The sequence below is a fragment of the Lynx canadensis genome, chromosome B1 (assembly GCF_007474595.2).
Source record: "Lynx canadensis isolate LIC74 chromosome B1, mLynCan4.pri.v2, whole genome shotgun sequence".
NCBI classification, from domain to species: domain Eukaryota; kingdom Metazoa; phylum Chordata; class Mammalia; order Carnivora; family Felidae; genus Lynx; species Lynx canadensis.
In genome coordinates, this window is record NC_044306.2 from 84,172,641 (window position 1) to 84,192,381 (window position 19,741).

Consider the following 19,741-nt stretch of genomic DNA (forward strand, 5'->3'; position numbering starts at 1 on the left):
TTAATTAGTGGCATCTGCATCTCTTTGTTAGCACTAGTAAAAAAAAATCCTAATGCCTGCCATTATGGTGTATAGCTGTTAACATACAGCAAAAAAAATCGTAAGGTTTTCTACAAGCCCACGAAGCTACAAGTGAACAGATGAATGGCCTTTGAACAAAATCAAAAGATTTTTACCAAGGCAGAATTTACTGAGCCTCTTTTCCTCCAATTATCCATTTCATAATTACAGTTGATTATTTAAATTTCTATATTCTAAACATGTTTTACTTTTACTCAAGTATTTTGATATACAGTAAAACCTTGGATTGAGAGTAACTTGTTCTGCAAGTGTTCCTCAAGACAAGCAAACATTTCTAATAAATTTTAACTTGATGAATGAGTGATGTTTTGCAATACGAGTAGTATGTGATGCTGAATGTCACGTGATCACAACTGAGCCAAAGGTTCTGGAAATTCACTTTGATACACAAGTGCTTTGGATTACAAGCCTATTTCCAAAATGAATTCTGCTCGTGAACCAAGGTTTTACTATATTCCATTTTTACTCTTACTCTTGTAACTTTTATTAAAGGACTCTTTTGTTTTGTGAATAATTTATATATGCATTTGTTTTCCATCAAATAGTTACTGAGTGCCTATCTTACTGCCTGAGTGGCAGGCTGCTGAGCTTTAACTGACATGGGTCCCTCCCTCTTGAAGCTTGCTGTTTGGTAAAGGAAACAACCATTAATCAAATAATTACACAGTCTAAAGTTGCTGCTTTCAAAAGTGCTGTGAGCTAGAGGAATATGGGATGAATAGTGCATGTAACAGGGAGATCTGAACTTGGGGTAAAGTGGGATGCTCAGGGAAATGTTCTCTGATAAAGTACAGCAGAATGGTTAGAGACCTGAAAGAGAGATGAACTAGGGGCAGGTAGGCATAACCAGTGTCCTGGCAGGGGGCACATCCTGTGCAAAGATGATGGAATGGTTGGGAGCACAGCTAGTCCTGAAAAGGGCAGAGCAAGAGCAGTGGCAACAGCAGGGGCCTCCTGACGAGGATGGAGAGGCCAATTGCAGGGTCTTCAGTGGTTTTTCATTATCCTGTGAACCATTGTGAACCACACCAGTAAGCCTTTGAAAGTTTTTAAGCTAAAGGAAAATATGTGATTTGAGTTTTGAAGAGGATCATTGCAACTGCTCTGCAAAGAAGGGTTAGAGTTGGACAAGATTGAGGCAGAGATTAGATGCGAGGATCTTGTTACTCCTGGGCCACAGCTTAGACCAGGATGGTGTTGGTGGCAACAGGGACAAGTGGATATTTCCTAATAGTAATCAGAGAATAAAAGGAACTTGGTGATAAATTGAAAATAGCAATGAGGTATCTATAGCACAATTTTCTGAGATCTGCTCTCAGTGCACCCTGACTCAGGATTCAATGTCTGGCTGTTGAAACAAAAGTAAATTACAACAAAAAACATCATTTACTTAAAATGTTCTCATGCATTAAGAAATGAATTATATAATATATACTTTATAGCATATATATATATACACACACACACACACACACACACACAAATTAGTTCTATCCAGCTTAATCAATGTGTTAATATAAATATTTTGAAAAGAAGTGGAGAACTGGCCTTTGCAGATGGCACTAGAAAATTCTATCTCCTTTGTGGAGAAACAGTCCACCCCTGGTGAGTGTCTTGGTTTATTTGGTATGACCTTTCCCCTTAGCCTGAGACTGTGGAATTGACAGTAAATGTGACCTTCATACATCCTTGTTAAAAATCTACTCAAGAGAAATTGTATTCTGTTCAGAGAAGGACAGTGCCATTTTACTCAGGTGTGGATTAGATAATAGTAAATCATCTTGTAATAATGTTGAAAGCTACATCACCACCTTGGACTCATAAAAGAGAAATTACTTTTCATAGCCTACACAATGTGCACAAGCAGCTACATTTGGCAGATTTGCCTAACACCATTTTAAGTCTTTATTTTTTATTTCAAGTTTTTGATGCTAAGTAAAGATGTTTTGGTTATATAAGATTTATCATTCTTCTGACTGATATCCAAGGACTTCCCCAAGTCACACACTTAAATTTCTAGGAACATTTATTCGTTCTCAGGCAAAAACTTTCAAGTGAGAAGTTGGATGAAGGCCTCTTCCCCTTCCCTTCCTTTTTTCTTCCTCCATCTCTTGTTCTTTCTTTTCTGTTTTAAAGGTGACCACTTTTCTTGGTAATGACACCTTAATACCCACATCGTTTTCTCCATCGGTATATCTACTGACTTGTTTTCTTCAAACTATATCCAGAATCCAGACAATTCTCACCACCTCCATCCACCATTTTGGCTCTAATCTAAATCAGCGTCATCTCCATCCTATGTTATTTCAATGACCGTCTGACTACTCTTCTGGCTTTTAACCTTGCCCCATGGTTATATTCTCCTCACAGTAGTCAGTGACCCCTGAAAAATGTCACCTGTGTCATACACTCCTATAAGTAAATGGTTCTTTGCCCATCTCAGAGTAATGACTATGTTACTATCATCGTCCTCAGTATACTGCATTATTTGTACTTGAGCTCACTCTCTGAACTCCTCTCCTTCTTTCCTCCTCTCTAGTCACACCCAGGTCTCCCTGCTGTCTCTCAGACATTCCAAGAATCCTCCCACATTAAGGCCTTTGCCTGAATGTTCTTCCTCCAGGTATCTTGATTTGTTTCGTCACTGTCTTCAGGGATCTATGCAATCATTCTGATTAAAAGGTTTTTTTCTGACCACCTTATCTAAAATAGCACCTTTCATATCATTCTCAATTACTTTTACTGCCTTAATTTTCTTTGTTGTACTTATCAACCTCCTAATATATATGTATGTTTGTTTACTTGCTTATTTCTTTTTCTACTAGAATGTAAGCCCTATAATTGTTGGGACTTTGACTTTTGCTCAGCTCAGTGTCCTCAGCATTTGGAATAGTGCCTCCTCTCTAACACGTGCTCAATTGCTTTTGGTTTAAGGCATAAAATTTGCTATAATTCATGTTTTCTAGAACCTGAAAAAGGACAAAGAATTGATTGTTCCCTAGAGATTCCAAATAGAATGCATCTCTGCCCACACTCTGATTTTAGGATGTCTGGCCTCCACAACTGTAGGAAAATATATTTGTGTTGTTTTAAGACACTAAATTTGTGATAGTTTGTTTCAACAACAATAAAAAACTAACAAGCTTCTGGAGCTATCTAAGATGCAACCTCATAATCCTTTTTTCAGTGCTTCAGGTATGTATGGATTGAAGTTGGCATATGTGGTAGTCATTAGTATTGTTCACAAAATATTTCTGGATTTCCTTTTGGGTATATGGCAGAATTGTGTGTTACTGTCCCCTTGAAGTTAGGTATGACCATGTGACTTTCTCAGGAAGATGACTAGTTAAGTGAAGTAGCATATGTAACTTCTAGGTAATGTTTATAAGCTTTTGCAAATTTTGTCCTAATGCCATTTTTCTTGTTGTGAGTGTAGAATCTTGATGAGATATACTCTCCATGGGCCTGCTTTCCTGAGAAACAATGAGCACATTCCTTTAGCTAATGCTAATGGACTTGTGGTGTGAATGAGAGATCATTTTGTGCAAGCTGCTGAGATTTGGGGGTTATTTTGTCAAAATAGCAAAATAGTCCAGTGGTTCTTAAATGTTTTGGTCTTAGGATCATTTTTACACTCTTAAAATTTCTTGACATCCCAAAGAGTTTTAGTTTATGTGGGACTATCTATGAATATTTATCATGCTAGGAATTAAAATAGACATTCTTAAATAATTCACTTAAAAATAATAAATAACAAAGATAAACCCATTTTATGCCCACATAAAAATATTTTAATGGCAAAGAAAAAAATAGTTTTATGAAAAGAATATTTCTTTTATTTATATATTTTTATATATTTTTAATGTTTGGCTTTATATGAATGAACCGGATTCTCATATCTGCTCTAAAAGCATTCAGACTGTTGTCATTCTTGTGTTTGAAGTATATGGAAAAGACTCAACCTCATGTAGTTATGTAGTTGTAATGGGAGAAGTATTTTAATACCCTTTTTAGATAATTGTGGATATTCTTTTTTGGTATTACACTAGAACTCTGTAAATAGTATTTTCTTAAAGGTGAATTACAATGTGGAACTGAAATCATATTAACGAACTCCTCATACTGTTACATGAGATCCACTGGTATTTTTTTATTATTCAAGTATAATTAATATACAGTGTTATATCAGTTTCAGGTGTACAGTATAATGATCGAGCAATGCTATACAGTTCTCAGTGCTGAACTATAAAATTCCTAAAAGAAAACATAGGCAATAATTTCTTTGACAGAAGCCATAGAATGATTTTTCTAGATATGCCTCCTTTGGCAAAGGAAAGCAAATTTAAACTTTGGGGACTATATCAAAATAAAAATCTTCTGCACAGTGAAGGACACTATCAGCAAAACAAAAAGGCAGCCTAGTGAATGGGAAAAGATATTTACAAATGACATATTGGATAATGGATTAATATCCAAAATATATAAAGAACTTATTCAAGAGCTCGACAGGAAGATGGTGGCGTAGGAGGACGCTGGGCTCACCGTGCGTCCTGCTGATCACTTAGATTCCACCTACACCTGCCTAAATAACCCAGAAAACCGCCAGAGGATTAGCAGAACGGAGTCACCGGACCCAAGTGCAGACGAGAGGCCCACGGAAGAGGGTAGGAAGGGCGGCAAGGCGGTGCGCGCTCCACGGACTGGCGGGAGGGAGCCGGGGCGGAGGGGCGGCTCGCCAGCCAAGCAGAGCCCCCGAGCCCGGCTTGCAAAAGCGGAGGGGCCTGACGGACTGTGTTCCTACAGCAAGCGCGATTTAGCGTCTGGGAGGTCATAAGTTAACAGCTCTGCTCGGAAAGCGGGAAGGCTGGAGGACAAAGGGAGGGTGAGCTGCGGAGCTCCCGGACGACAGAGCTCAGTTTGGCGGGGAACAAAGGCGCTCGCCAGCGCCATCTCCCCTGCCCATCCCCCAGCCAAAATCCCAAAGGGAACCGGTTCCGGCCAGGGAAATTGCTCGCTCCGCGCAAACACCCAACTCTGTGCTTCTGCGGAGCCAAACCTCCGGCAGCGGATCTGACTCCCTCCGGCTGCCACAGGGCCCCTCCTGAAGTGGATCACCTAAGGAGAAGCGAGCTAAGCCTGCCCCCCCTGCCACCGTGCACCTTGCCTTCCCACCCCAGCTAATACGCCAGATCCCCAGCATCACAAGCCTGGCAGTGTGCAAGTAGCCCAGACGGGCCACACCATCCCACAGTGAATCCCGCCCCTAGGAGAGGGGAAGAGAAGGCACACACCAGTCTGACTGTGGCCCCAGCGGTGGGCTGGGGGCAGACATCAGGACTGACTGCGGCCCCGCCCACCAACTCCAGTTATACACCACAGCACAGGGGAAGTGCCCTGCAGGTCCTCACCACACCAGGGACTATCCAAAATGACCAAGCGGAAGAATTCCCCTCAGAAGAATCTCCAGGAAATAACAACAGCTAATGAGCTGATCAAAAAGGATTTAAATAATGTAACAGAAAGTGAATTTAGAATAATAGTCATAAAATTAATCGCTGGGCTGGAAAACAGTATACAGGACAGCAGAGAATCTCTTGCTACAGAGATCAAGGGACTAAGGAACAGTCACAAGGAGCTGAAAAACGCTTTAAAGGAAATGCAAAACAAAATGCAAACCACCACGGCTCGGATGGAAGAGGCAGAGGAGAGAATAGGTGAACTAGAAGATAAAGTTATGGAAAAAGAGGAAGCTGAGAAAAAGAGAGATAAAAAAATCCAGGAGTATGAGGGGAAAATTAGAGAACTAAGTGATACACTAAAAAGAAATAATATATGCATAATTGGTATCCCAGAGGAGGAAGAGAGAGGGAAAGGTGCTGAAGGGGTACTTGAAGAAATTATAGCTGAGAACTTCCCTGAACTGGGGAAGGAAAAAGGCATTGAAATCCAAGAGGCACAGAGAACTCCCTTCAGACGTAACTTGAATCGATCTTCTGCACGACATATCATAGTGAAACTGGCAAAATACAAGGATAAAGAGAAAATTCTGAAAGCAGCAAGGGGTAAACGTGCCCTCACATATAAAGGGAGACCTATAAGACTCGTGACTGATCTCTCTTTTGAAACTTGGCAGGCCAGAAAGAATTGGCACGAGATTTTCAGTGTGCTAGACAGAAAAAATATGCAGCCGAGAATCCTTTATCCAGCAAGTCTGTCATTTAGAATAGAAGGAGAGATAAAGGTCTTCCCAAACAAACAAAAACTGAAGGAATTTGTCACCACTAAACCAGCCCTACAAGAGATCCTAAGGGGGACCCTGTGAGACAAAGTACCAGAGACATCACTACAAGCATAAAACATACAGACATCACAATGACTCTAAACCCGTATCTTTCTATAATAACACTGAATGTAAATGGATTAAATGCGCCAACCAAAAGACATAGGGTATCAGAATGGATAAAAAAACAAGACCCATCTATTTGCTGTCTACAAGAGACTCATTTTAGACCTGAGGACACCTTTAGATTCAGAGTGAGGGGATGGAGAACTATTTATCATGCTACTGGAAGCCAAAAGAAAGCTGGAGTAGCCATACTTATATCAGACAAACTAGACTTTCAATTAAAGGCTGTAACAAGAGATGAAGAAGGACATTATATAATAGTTACAGGGTCTATCCATCAGGAAGAGCTAACAATTATAAATGTCTATGCACCGAATACCGGAGCCCCCAAATATATAAAACAATTACTCATAAACATAAGCAACCTTATTGATAAGAATGTGGTAATTGCTGGGGACTTTAACACCCCACTTACAGAAATGGATAGATCATCTAGACACACGGTCAATAAAGAAACAAGGGCCCTGAATGAGACATTGGATCAGATGGACTTGACAGATATATTTAGAACTCTGCATCCCAAAGCAACAGAATATACTTTCTTCTCGAGTGCACATGGAACATTCTCCAAGATAGATCATATACTGGGTCACAAAACAGCCCTTCATAAGTTTACAAGAATTGAAATCATACCATGCATACTTTCAGACCACAATGCTGTGAAGCTTGAAATCAACCACAGGAAAAAGTCTGGAAAACCTCCAAAAGCATGGAGGTTAAAGAACACCCTACTAACGAATGAGTGGGTCAACCAGGCAATTAGAGAAGAAATCAAAAAATATATGGAAACAAACGAAAATGAAAATACAACAATCCAAACGCTTTGGGACGCAGCGAAGGCAGTCCTGAGAGGAAAATACATTGCAATCCAGGCCTATCTCAAGAAACAAGAAAAATCCCAAATACAAAATCTAACAGCACACCTAAAGGAAATAGAAGCAGAACAGCAAAGGCAGCCTAAACCCAGCAGAAGAAGAGAAATAATAAAGATCAGAGCAGAAATAAACAATATAGAATCTAAAAAAACTGTAGAGCAGATCAACGAAACCAAGAGTTGGTTTTTTGAAAAAATAAACAAAATTGACAAACCTCTAGCCAGGCTTCTCAAAAAGAAAAGGGAGATGACCCAAATAGATAAAATCATGAATGAAAATGGAATTATTACAACCAATCCCTCAGAGATTCAAACAATTATCAGGGAATACTATGAAAAATTATATGCCAACAAATTGGACAACCTGGAAGAAATGGACAAATTCCTGAACACCCACACTCTTCCAAAACTCAATCAGGAGGAAATAGAAAGCTTGAACAGACCCATAACCAGCGAAGAAATTGAATTGGTTATCAAAAATCTCCCAACAAATAAGAGTCCAGGACCAGATGGCTTCCCAGGGGAGTTCTACCAGACATTTAAAGCAGAGATAATACCTATCCTTCTCAAGCTATTCCAAGAAATAGAAAGGGAAGGAAAACTTCCAGACTCCTTCTATGAAGCCAGTATTACTTTGATTCCTAAACCAGACAGAGACCCAGTAAAAAAAGAGAACGACAGGCCAATATCCCTGATGAATATGGATGCAAAAATTCTCAATAAGATACTAGCAAATCGAATTCAACAGCATATAAAAAGAATTATTCACCATGATCAAGTGGGATTCATTCCTGGGATGCAGGGCTGGTTCAACATTCGCAAATCAATCAACGTGATACATCACATTAACAAAAAAAAAGAGAAGAACCATATGATCCTGTCAATCGATGCAGAAAAGGCCTTTGACAAAATCCAGCACCCTTTCTTAATAAAAACCCTTGAGAAAGTCGGGATAGAAGGAACATACTTAAAGATCATAAAAGCCATTTATGAAAAGCCCACAGCTAACATCATCCTCAACGGGGAAAAACTGAGAGCTTTTTCCCTGAGATCAGGAACACGACAGGGATGCCCACTCTCACCGCTGTTGTTTAACATAGTGCTGGAAGTTCTAGCATCAGCAATCAGACAACAAAAGGAAATCAAAGGCATCAAAATTGGCAAGGATGAAGTCAAGCTTTCGCTTTTTGCAGATGACATGATATTATACATGGAAAATCCGATAGACTCCACCAAAAGTCTGCTAGAACTGATACATGAATTCAGCAAAGTTGCAGGATACAAAATCAATGTACAGAAATCAGTTGCATTCTTATACACTAACAATGAAGCAACAGAAAGACAAATAAAGAAAAGGATCCCATTCACAATTGCACCAAGAAGCATAAAATACCTAGGAATCAATCTAACCAAAGATGTAAAGGATCTGTATGCTGAAAACTATAGAAAGCTTATGAAGGTAATTGAAGAAGATTTAAAGAAATGGAAAGACATTCCCTGCTCATGGATTGGAAAAATAAATATTGTCAAAATGTCAATACTACCCAAAGCTATCTACACATTCAATGCAATCCCAATCAAAATTGCACCAGCATTCTTCTCAAAACTAGAACAAGCAATCCTAAAATTCATATGGAACCACAAAAGGCCCCGAATAGCCAAAGGAATTTTGAAGAAGAAGACCAAAGCAGGAGGCATCACAATCCTAGACTTTAGCCTCTACTACAAAGCTGTAATCATCAAGACAGCATGGTATTGGCACAAAAACAGACACACAGACCAATGGAATAGAATAGAAACCCCAGAGCTAGACCCACAAACGTATGGCCAACTCATCTTTGACAAAGCAGGAAAGAATATCCAATGGAAAAAAGACAGCCTCTTTAACAAATGGTGCTGGGAGAACTGGACAGCAACATGCAGAAGGTTGAAACTAGACCACTTTCTCACACCATTTACAAAAATAAACTCAAAATGGATAAAGGACCTAAATGTGAGACAGGAAACCATCAGAACTTTAGAGGAGAAAGCAGGAAAAGACCTCTCTGACCTCAGCCGTAGCAATCTCTTACTCGACACATCCCCAAAGGCAAGGGAATTAAAAGCAAAAGTGAATTACTGGGACCTTATGAAGATAAAAATCTTCTGCACAGCAAAGGAAACAACCAACAAAACTAAAAGGCAACCAACGGAATGGGAAAAGATATTTGCAAATGACATATCGGACAAAGGGCTAGTATCTAAAATCTATAAAGAGCTCACCAAACTCCACACCCGAAAAACAAATAACCCAGTGAAGAAATGGGCAGAAAACATGAATAGACACTTCTCTAAAGAAGACATCCAGATGGCCAACAGGCACATGAAAAGATGTTCAGCGTCGCTCCTTATCAGGGAAATACAAATCAAAACCACACTCAGGTATCACCTCACGCCAGTCAGAGTGGCCAAAATGAACAAATCAGGAGACTATAGATGCTGGAGAGGATGTGGAGAAACGGGAACCCTCTTGCACTGTTGGTGGGAATGCAAATTGGTGCAGCCGCTCTGGAAAGCAGTGTGGAGGTTCCTCAGAAAATTAAAAATAGACCTACCCTATGACCCAGCAATAGCACTGCTAAGAATTTATCCAAGGGATACAGGAGTACTGATGCATAGGGGCACTTGTACCCCAATGTTCATAGCAGCACTCTCAACAATAGCCAAATTATGGAAAGAGCCTAAATGTCCATCAACTGATGAATGGATAAAGAAATTGTGGTTTATATACACAATGGAATACTACGTGGCAATGAGAAAAAATGAAATATGGCCTTTTGTAGCAACGTGGATGGAACTGGAGAGTGTGATGCTAAGTGAAATAAGCCATACAGAGAGAGACAGATACCATATGGTTTCACTCTTATGTGGATCCTGAGAAACTTAACAGGAACCCATGGGGGAGGGGAAGGAAAAAAAAAAAGAGAGAGTTTAGAGTGGGAGAGAGCCAAAGCATAAGAGACTGTTAAAAACTGAGAACAAACTGAGGGTTGATGGGGGGTGGGAGGGAGGGTAGGGTGGGTGATGGGTATTGAGGAGGGCACCTTTTGGGATGAGCACTGGGTGTTGTATGGAAACCAACTTGTCAATAAATTTCATATATATATATAAAAAAAAAAAGAACTTATTCAAGTCAACACCAAAAAAAAAAACCAAACAAACAATAATCTAACTAAAAATCGACAGAAGACCTGAACAGACATGTTTTTCAAAGAAAATTTACAAATGGCCAACAAACACATAAAAAGATCATCACAGAAATGCAAATCAAAACCATATGAGATATCACTTTACCCCTATCAGATTGGCTAAAACCATTGGTCTATCTTGCATTTTAAATGTACACATTCATGACTCTGTAAAGGCATCTATTGGTCATTTGAAAAACATTGACTTACTAGGTTTTGCAGATCTCCTAAATGATAACACATTTCATTACACAATATCAAAACCCAACTTTGTTTTTATTATTCTCAAGTTGGTTAATATACAGTGTAGTCTTGGCTTCAGGAGTAGATCCAGTGATTCATCACTTGCATACAACACCCGGTGCTCATCCCAACAAATGCCCTTCTTAATGCCCGTCACCCATTTTCCCCACCCACCCCTACCTCTTTATCACCATCAAACCTCAGTTTGTTCTCTGTATTTAACAGTCTCTTATAGTTTGCCTCCCTCTCTGTTTTTACCTACTTTTCCTACCCCAAACCCAACATTCTTTAGTATCGCTAACAAAATCTTTAAAAAGTTTTTATATATCAAGAAACTGTTAAGGAACTGTTACCGGATACAAATTTTACAAAATTCTAGCATTCTTTTGAATATTCAAATTCTATTGTGTGTTGAGCATCAACATTGTTTTCCTTGAAGTGACAAAACTCACTTTGTCTATTTTCTTTTTTTTTTTTTTAATTTTTTTTTTCAACGTTTATTTATTTTGGGGACAGAGAGAGACAGAGCATGAACGGGGGAGGGGCAGAGAGAGAGGGAGACACAGAATCGGAAACAGGCTCCAGGCTCTGAGCCATCAGCCCAGAGCCTGACGCGGGGCTCGAACTCACGGACCGCGAGATTGTGACCTGGCTGAAGTCGGACGCTTAACCGACTGCGCCACCCAGGCGCCCCTCACTTTGTCTATTTTCAAGAAATACTCAAGTCTGGGAATATCAGCAAAATATTCAAGCCCAAATTATTATAGTTTTTAGGTTAATTCTTTTTTTCTTTTTTTTAATTTTTAATTTTTTTGAGAGACAGAGAGAGACAGTGAGAGCAGGGGAAGGACAGAGAGAGGGAAACACACAATCTGAAGCAGACTCCAGGCTCTGAGCTGTCAGCATAGAGCTCGATGTGGGGCTCAAACTCACGAACAGTGAGATCATGACCTCAGCCAAAGTCGGACGCTCAACTGACTGAGCCACCCAGGCGCCCCAAGGTTAATTATTCTTTCGAATAAAACTGGTATGTAATGAAAAGAGCATGTAGTTCAACTTGCAACATAAACAGTATTTCCCAGAGACCATTATGGACAGCAGCTTCTGACATGGCTCTCAATGATCCCAGCCTCCCAGAGATCATGCTTTTGTATAATTCTCTCCCTTTGAATGTGGGCTGGAGCAGGTGACTGGCTTCTAACAAATAGAGTATGGCAAAAGTGAAGAGGTGTCACTTCTGTGATTGGATTATAAAAGACTGATTTCCATTTTGCCGGATTTCTCTCTCTGGCTCTTCTCACATTCATGTGGTCCCAGGTGGCACCTTGATCGCAGCCTTGTTAGAAACTTCAGCCAGAGGATCCAGCTAAGCAGTCCATGAATTTCTGACCCACAGAAACTGAGATAATAAATGTATGTTGTTTTAAGCTGGTAGGTTTTAGGGTAATTAATTATAGAAATAGATCACTAACATAGCTATCTACTTCATTATATAGAAGTACTTTATATATATGTTTAATTTTTGTCACACAGAATGAATATTAAGGTGTGTCCTTAAGTTCCAAGATTTAATAAAATTATGAATTTTTACCAATTCATCAAAGATGTTCTTAGGTAAAACTGGAATTTTAGTGCCTGGTGATGAAATATACAAAATCTGCTAGTACCGCTTAGTTCTACTCCCTCGATTTGTTCTAAGTACCCAGTAATGTTACCCACCATCGTATTTGTACCATCAGTGCGAATGCCAACATAGTAAAAGAAAATAATATATTAATTGCTTTGATTTCACAGGACTCCTTAAAGGTTTCCTAGGCTCCCCTAAGGGATCTGAGGAATATACTTCAGAGCTGCTAATATAGACAGACTATCCCAATTATCACGTCAGATGAATTGTTACTTTTCCATCCTTTGTCTATGTGTTACAACATAGTAAAACTGCCTAAGGAAAGGCAATGCAAAATACTCTTCATTTAAAAAAATAAAAGTGGTTTTTATAAGGTTTTGAAATTCTGCCTTTGGAGGACATGTACATGTTTGAGTCTGCTTTATCAATTCAGGGCTGCTGAAACATCACTTCACACCCATTTTTACTATCCATCCAGGATTATATATATAAAGAGAACAGTGTTGATTCTCAGTGTTACTTGCTGCTGCTGGTATTGGCATCTTATCTATTAATCATTAAGAAAGGGAATGTTAATATGTTTTTGGGTATATGTTTGTGGGTATGTATGTGTTTGTTATGAGTTCTATAAATAGGAATCTGGTACAGCTTAAATAAGGTGGATATTGCAACTATTTCCAAGTACATATTTCATGCTCACTTTGGCAGCACATATACGAAAATTGAAACAATGCAGAGAAGATTGGCATGGCCCCTGTGCAAAGATGACATGGAAATCCAAGGACATATTTCCTTTGTATCGTGTTATTACTCACACTGGTACTGTAATGGATAATAATAATACTTCCTTATGATAGGGAATTTAGAAAATAAATATGTATGAATGAAAAATTATGCATTATCTTGCCACTAAGAGAAAACCGTGGCTACCTGTTTTATGTGTTTTCTTTCTTTACATGCATTTAAATTCATATGGGTATATTTTAAATTTTCCTTAACAATATTAATGGGCAATTTCAACCCTAGAGCTTGCTTTCAAACTTCTGCTTGTGCTTGTAGATAAATTAAACTCCAAAGTGCATTGATTTTACTGTGAAGAATCATGATTTCACATTGCAAAGGCAGCAGTATTCAATTATCCAAAGTATTTTTAAAAAGTAAAAGTTTTTTCACTGTTAATTTTATTTATATTGTTAAACATGTTATATATATTGATAATAAAAGATACATTTTATTGGTCTACCTTTTACATTCTATCCTATATGTTTTATAGGATATATTTATATATGCAAATATACATATAAATTATAAATCAAAATAAAAATGAAATAAGAAACACACCAGAATTATCTTGTGTTTTTAAATAATAGGGGTAATATGTTTCAAGTTCCTGAAGATCAATTTTGTTTTATTAAACATGGATCCCCAGATGTTACAAGGCAGTCAGCACTAGTTTAAAATGCAGGTGGTATTCCCTTATGCATCCTACTTTAGAGCATGTCACGGTAGATTAACTTATCTCAGAGCTCTACACAATTGATCCCTGTCACTGTGGCTGAGCTGATCCTTTGCAGCTGATTGACACATTATGGCCAAAAGTAATACACTAGCCAGATCTCTGATAGGCTGTTATAGTGAGATCTCTCATTCTTTCCCCACCTTGATTTCTACCGAAGAATCGAATAAACTCGCTAAATATACAATGGGAAAATCTGAACATAGGTATATGTTTTCTGTGGCTGGCTACTGCTCATCTCTTCTTCACACTTATACCTATTGATTTTAAGATGAAATTAGAAAACTAAAAGTGCTCTTAAATGTTACAGAATGTTCCTTGCAGGCTTCTATATTTCACGGGTCAGAGAAGGGTCACTAGATATACATATATTGATAACTGTTTTATATTTAATGGCCAGGGATTCCTACTATTAAAAGCTGGGATCTAGGCTATTACTACCCTCATTTATTATTTATAAAACTCTGTCAGTGTACATGGTATTTAATGTTGGATGAAATTGTGCCAGACAAATTCCCCTCCGTGAGGAGCCTCCAAGCTGAAAACAGGAGGAGAAAGATGCAGGAGAGAAATCGTGGGAAGGACAGAGAGTGATTAAGGGTTGTAAACTTAGCATTGCTTTACCCAGTAGGTGGACGACAGAGAGAACCTGAATGCTGAGAAATGATTCTAAGATTGGGAAGCCATTCAGTGTAATAAAGCCAATAACTAGAAGCAAGGAAAGGCATTAGAAAAGGAGAATCTTAGCCCTCTAAGTGAGAACTCTGTATCTTCAGCTCTGACACTTCTTCATACACTATGTTCACCTGGTTTCTCAGCACCCCCTCTTACTCATTGTGTTCCAAACCAGTGGGTCTCAAACTTGAACATCATCAGAATGATGGGCAAGTGGGTAGGGGTTGTTAAAACAGAGATTACTAGACCATATGTCAGTCCAAGTATCTGAATCAGTGAGTCTGGGGTCTTGAATTTGCATTTCTAACAAGTTCACAGGAATTGCTGCTGGAGCCACCCTTTGAGAACCTCCGTCCTAAACTAATATCTCCAATTCCTCCTACATCTTGTCTTCTAAACCACAGCTTGGAGTCATCTCTAATTCTTACCTTATAGTCCGACAATTCCCCAGTTCTGTCTTTGCTTTCCTAAGAATTCCCTTTATTTTTTTTATATATATTTTATTGTCAAATTGGTTTCCATACAACACCCAGTGCTCATCCCAACAGGTGCCCTCCTCAATGCCCATCACCCCCTTTCCCCTCTCCCCCACCCCCCATCAACCCTCAGTTTGTTCTAAGTATTTAAGAGGCTTTTATGGTTTGCCTCCTTCCCTCTCTGTAACTTTTTTTCCCCCTTCCCCTCCCCCATGGTCTTCTGGTAAGTTTCTCAGGATCCACATAGGAGTGAAAACATATGGTATCTTTCTTTCTCTGCCTGACTTATTTCACTTAGCATAATACCCTCCAGTTCCATCCACGTTGCTACAAAAGGCCATATTTCATTCTTTCTCATTGCCAAGTAGTATTCCATTGTATATAAACCACATCTTTATCCGTTTGTCAGTTAGTGGACATTTAGGCTCTTTCCATAATTTGGCTATTGTTGAAAGTGCTGCTATACACATTGGGGTACATGTGCCCCAATTCATCAGCACTGCTGTATCCCTTGGGTAAATTCTTAGCAGTGCTATTGCTGGGTCATAGGATAAATCTATTTTTAATTTTTTGAGGAACCTCCACACTGTTTTCCAAAGTGGCTGCACCAGTTTGCATTCCCACCAACAGTGCAAGAGGGTTCCAGTTTCTCCACATCCTCTCCAGCATCTATAGTCTCCTGATTTGTTCATTTAGCCACTCTGACCCATGTGAGGTGGTATCTCAGTGTGGTTTTGATTTGTATTTCCTTGATGAAGAGTGACATTGAGCATTTAGATTTTGTTTTAGCTTTTTAACTGAAAGCTACCAATCTAATCAAATACTATGACCATTCCTAGCACTATTGCTGGCAACAACAGAAGCTACAATCACTACTCCTAATTACTTTGAACACCTACTATAGTCAAGACAATAGAGTAACCACCTTAACATATATTATATCATTAAATAATGCTACTAGGTGATCTGTATTATCCCCACCTACAAGGAAAGAAATTCATTTGCAGTAAGATTAATTCACCTGCAGTGAGTGTTACAGAAATGATATAAATAACACCAAATCCCATGTCTTTATGTCCATCTAGTATTCAGACCCTACCTGAAGGCCACCTCTTTCATGCAGTCCCTCATGTATGATTAGCCCAGTGCAATAGTGAGCCCACTCCCTTCTCTCAACTATTAATATCTCCTCTGTATTACAACTTAGTATATGATGTGGTGGTATTAGCAATCAGTACAGAGAGGATAGATTAATCAAGAAATGTCACTGGGACAATCAAATGCTTGTATGATACAATGCACAAATAAATAGCAGATGGAATAAAATCTTTAATGTGAAAAACAAAACTGAAAAATTTTAAATAAAACATAAAACACTGTGGTACAAATGTCACACAAATGGTAAACATAAACACTTGTGAAAATTAAAAATAAGATTTAAAAAATGATAGTTAAACCATAAATCAGGGGTTATTTGCAGTGAATTTGAACAATGAAATGTTAGTTAAGGAAATATATAATTAACTCTGTCAAATCTTCATGATTCACAAAAGAGGAAAAAGGATGGCTAATATGTTTAAGAAAATATGTTCAGAATTCAAAAATAACAAGGGAAACTAATGTTGTATATAAGCACAATATAATTCCAAACATATCAGATTAGTGTGTCTGAGCCTTTGCAGAGATTTGAGTCTATCCCTTAGTATGCTAGTTGATGTGTAAATGAGTTTAATTACTTTGAAGAGAAGTTTGAGGTATCTACTAAAGTTGATAATGTAGGTACCTATAACTTATTAATTCTACCTCTAGATATATACTCTAAAATATCTCTTCAACAGACACACAAGGATGTATGTGCAAGGATGTTTACCACAACATTGTTTGAATAGGAAAACACTGAGAGCAAACCATATGTTCTTAATAGGTTATTGGATAACTAATTTTTGTGGTCTATTTATACAAAGAACACAATTACTCAGTTAAAACAGATAAACTAAACCTATATGCATTATAATGGATCCATCTCATAAACATAATGTTGAATAAAATTAGTAAATCACAATGTATACAAAAATTCTATTTTTTTAAACCTACAACACATGTAGAAATCCTACATATTGTTTGTGAATACAAACATATCAGTTAAAGTAAATATATGAACAAGAAGAATATATACCAGTTTCGGGATGATAGTAACCCCTGGGGGAAGGAGGAGGAAAAAGGGATATGGGTTGGCCTTAATTGTATAAGTGATCTTCTGTTTATTATTTAGATTAAAAAATCTGACCCAAATATGGCAAAATGCTAATACTTGTTAAATTGATGTGGTAAATAGTTGTTATTTTTTTCTCTTCAGGGACACCTGGGTGGCTCAGTCGGTTAAATCTCCAACTTCAGCTCAGGTCATGATCTCACAGTCTGTGAGTTCGAGCCCCACATCAGGCTCTGTGCTGACGGCTCAGAGCCTGGAGCCTGCTTCGGATTCTTGTCTCCCCTCTCTCTCTGCCCCTCCCCCGCTCATGCTCTGTCTCTCTCTGTCTCAAAAATAAATGAAAACCTTAAAAAAATTAAAAAAAAATCTGACCCAAATATGGCAAAATGCTAATACTTGTTAAATTAATGTGGTAAATAGTTGTTATTTTTTTCTCTTTGTATAAAATCTTTATGATCAAAAAGGGAGCATTTTAACAAAGGCTTCCATAGTGAAAGAAATTTTGAATAGTCTAGCTTAGTCAAAATACAACCATTTTCTTTGCTACAAAACTTTTCAGTCATTAATATGCTAATGGACATTGTGAATTGCCAAGAGGGTAATGTCTTATAAAGTAATTCCCAAACTTACTTGACTGTAGAAGCCTTTTTTTTTTTTTTTAATAAAACATCTTTTAACACCTCAAAGATCTTTTGGGAAATGCTAGGAAATGCTGTTATACATCATAGCACTCAACTTCCTCTAATTGTTTCATGTAATTTAACTTGATTTCTCTGGTTATAGTCTCCATCTCCTTGATATTAAGACCGACCTGTCTTACTCCTTTTGGCTAAACATGTCATGGAGATATATATATATATATATATATATATATATATATATATATATAATACTTTGATAACTTGATTTTTCTGAGAAATTATGGTGCAGACCATTACATGCAGTGTAGGTTTCTGGGAGGGAGGAAGTAGTGAAAGTAATCCTTGCACACAATTTTATATGGAAATAAAAAGCAAAACTCAAGAACATAAAGATCAACACAATGGTAACAGTAGTTTTCAAACAAATGGAGTGTATTGATGGCAAAACATTGCCAGAACTAATTGCTGGAAAATTCCTTTCTTCATTTATTCATTCACATCATTCAACAGGTATTATGAAATATCTAAAGAGAAATGATAGTTTCATAATATATACAATCCAATGCATAAGATTTCTCAATTAAATCATGAATGATTTCTCAGAGAATGCTTTCTCAACCCTTTTGAAATTATATTGAGCATAAATCTATTCACAATTTTATTAAATAATTCATATGAATAATTGTAAATACTAGGTATATCTCCTTGGTTCACACGGATATAATTTTGGCACAACAATGAATAAAATTGATTAATCAAAAATTTGTTGACTTACACTTTATTTTTTATTGCCCACACCTAAGGTACTGTTAGCCAACTTAAATATCAGAAATGAATTTCCCTTATATCTACCCTTTTAATAATTTACAAATATAAAAAATACAGATATTAAATGGAAATATCAAAATTTTAAAGTAGATATGTAAGATCTAGTACCAAGAGTTAGTAAGTTGACCCTTGTCCATTTGAGTGTTTTAGGAAAGTACTTTGTGATTCTCATTTCATAACCATTACCATTTATACTCTTTTATATTTGGTAAAATTTGCTGCTATTTGCTTAAAGATAAAATACCTGAATCTCATTCTTTTTGCATTTTTCATTTTATTATAATTCTTATAGCTCTTTAAAAATTGTTTTATATAAAGGAAAATTTTTGCCCTTCACAGAAACTAAATGTGTATACAGTAAAATCTCATGTGAAGTACAATTCAATAACTTGAATATTATTTAGGTTTATTTAGAATTCTGATTTTTCCTAACAGAAATTCACATCAATAATAAGAAAGTAGTCTGTGTTTTCAGACTTATTATGATGTTGGAATCTAATGCAGAAAACAGTTTTTAAGTAGTTTTGCCAAAAAATTATACAAGTACCTAAAAGTTTTTAGAGATGTGATTTTTCATCTGTTTTGTTATTTTATTTATTAAAAAATATTTTTTAATGTTTATTTATTTTTGAGAGAAAGACATAGAGAGCAAGAGGGGAGGAGCAGAGAGAGAGAGGGAGACACAGAATTCGAAGCAGGGTCCAGGCTCTGAGCTGTCAACACAGAGGTTGACGCAGGGCTCGAACTCACAAACCGTGAGATCATGACCTGAGCCGATGTTGGCTGCTCAACCGACCGAGCCACCCAGGTGCCCCTGTTTTGTTATTTTAATCTTAAAAGTATAGTGATATAACCAGTAAATGTGTATCCTCTTTAATTTTATTACCTTCTAAAATTGAACTGAAATGTTAATGATAAGTTGATTTTATAGAGAG

At 37.5% G+C, this 19,741-nt stretch overlaps 1 protein-coding gene and 1 non-coding gene across 2 annotated transcripts in view; both read left to right on the forward strand.

The window, feature by feature from the left end:
* Positions 1–19,741, forward strand: part of INPP4B (inositol polyphosphate-4-phosphatase type II B) — a 797,369-nt gene that overhangs the window by 324,911 nt on the left and 452,717 nt on the right.
* LOC115513152 lies at positions 13,151–13,258 on the forward strand. Its single transcript, XR_003968576.1, has one exon. It is a non-coding gene; the product is annotated as a U6 spliceosomal RNA (small nuclear RNA).